Below are 1,499 nucleotides of genomic sequence, written 5' to 3' on the forward strand. Positions count from 1 at the left end.
GTCATGGGGCCTGAACTCTGGGCCTGAGCGTTGTCCCTCAGCTCTTCAGCTCAAGGCTAGCGCTCTACCACTTACCCACAGCTCCACTTCCGGCTTTTTCTTTTTGCTTATGTGGTGCTGAGGAATCAAACCCAGGGCCTCAGGCATGCAAGGCAAGCGCTCTACCACTGAGCCAACTTCCCAGCCCCTCTTTCTCTCTCTTACCCTTCCTGAGCCCTAGAGGATAGGAAACAGGAAAACAGGAAGGACTTCCTTCCAGGAAAGCAGCAGAAAGATCTTATACTAAAAATATTTTATCTGCAATTCAAGGAGGCCTGGTTTTGTTTGTTTTGCTGCTAACTCTCGCAACCTTAGCTGAGGAGGCGGGAAGGACAGCATTGTGCTCTGTGAGGAAAGCATCATCAGGGGAAGCATCTGACTAAGGCAGAGGCTATTCGTGGCGTGTGCAGCACAGGGAGGCTTGGTGGGGCCGGATAAGCTTTTGGCCTGGCATGTGGTGGGCAAGACCCCATATTCCAATTTGACAAGTCTTCAGAGACAAGCCCTGCTCTTCATGTTGCCTGTCTGTGAACCTCCCACTTCAGGTTCAGATCTGGCTTTCATCTCCTTCTCAGTCTTGTGGGTCTCACCATGACTAAGTCACTTAACGTGGACCTATTTCCCAGCTAGAGGTAAGACACCCAATGAGGCTTTCAAAACTAAACACTAAAGGCTGGGAAGGTGGCTCAGTGGTAGAGTGCTTGCCTTGCATGCATAAGGCCCTGGGTTCCATTCCTCAGCACCACATAAGCAGAAAAAGCCGGAAGTGGCGCTGTGGCTCAAAGTGGTAGAATGCTAGCCTTGAGCTGAAGAGCTGAGGGACAGCACCCAGGCCCAGAGTTCAGGCCCCGTGACCAGCAAAAAAACAAACAAACAATCAAAAATAAACACTATGAGAAATGTCAAACATACACAAAATTAACAAACCCCCATGTAACCACCAACGCCAGTCAGCATCTTGTTAATCTTGTATCCATTCCTTCATCCCTGCCCCACTACACACCAAGGTGTGTTCTTTTACTGCATTGCTGTTTTGAAGGTGGTTTTTTGTCTTGTCTTGTTTTATTACAAGGTCTTATTATTTTTCCCAGGCTGGTCCTGAACTCCTTGGCTCAGAGCTGTGCCTCTCAAGTAGCTAGGTCTATAGATATACATAACCATATCAGGTTTTGTGCTGGTATCATCTAAAGAAAATCCTATATGTGTGGTTTCATTTATAAATACTTAAGTGTGGAGAGAGTGGCACTGTGGCTCAAGTGGTAGAGCGCTCACCTTGGGCTGCAGAGCTCAGGGACAGCTCGCAAGCCAGAGTTCAAGCCCCACAACTAACCAAAAAAAAGAAAGAAGGAAACATTTTGGGCTGGGAATGTGGCTCAGTGGTAGAGTGTTTGTCTACCATGCATGAAGCCCTGGGTTCGATTCCTCAGCACCACATAAACAGAAAAAGCCGGAAGTGGCGC

This window comes from Dipodomys ordii, unplaced genomic scaffold, assembly GCF_000151885.1.
Source record: "Dipodomys ordii isolate 6190 unplaced genomic scaffold, Dord_2.0 Scaffold6, whole genome shotgun sequence".
Taxonomy (NCBI): Eukaryota; Metazoa; Chordata; class Mammalia; order Rodentia; family Heteromyidae; genus Dipodomys; species Dipodomys ordii.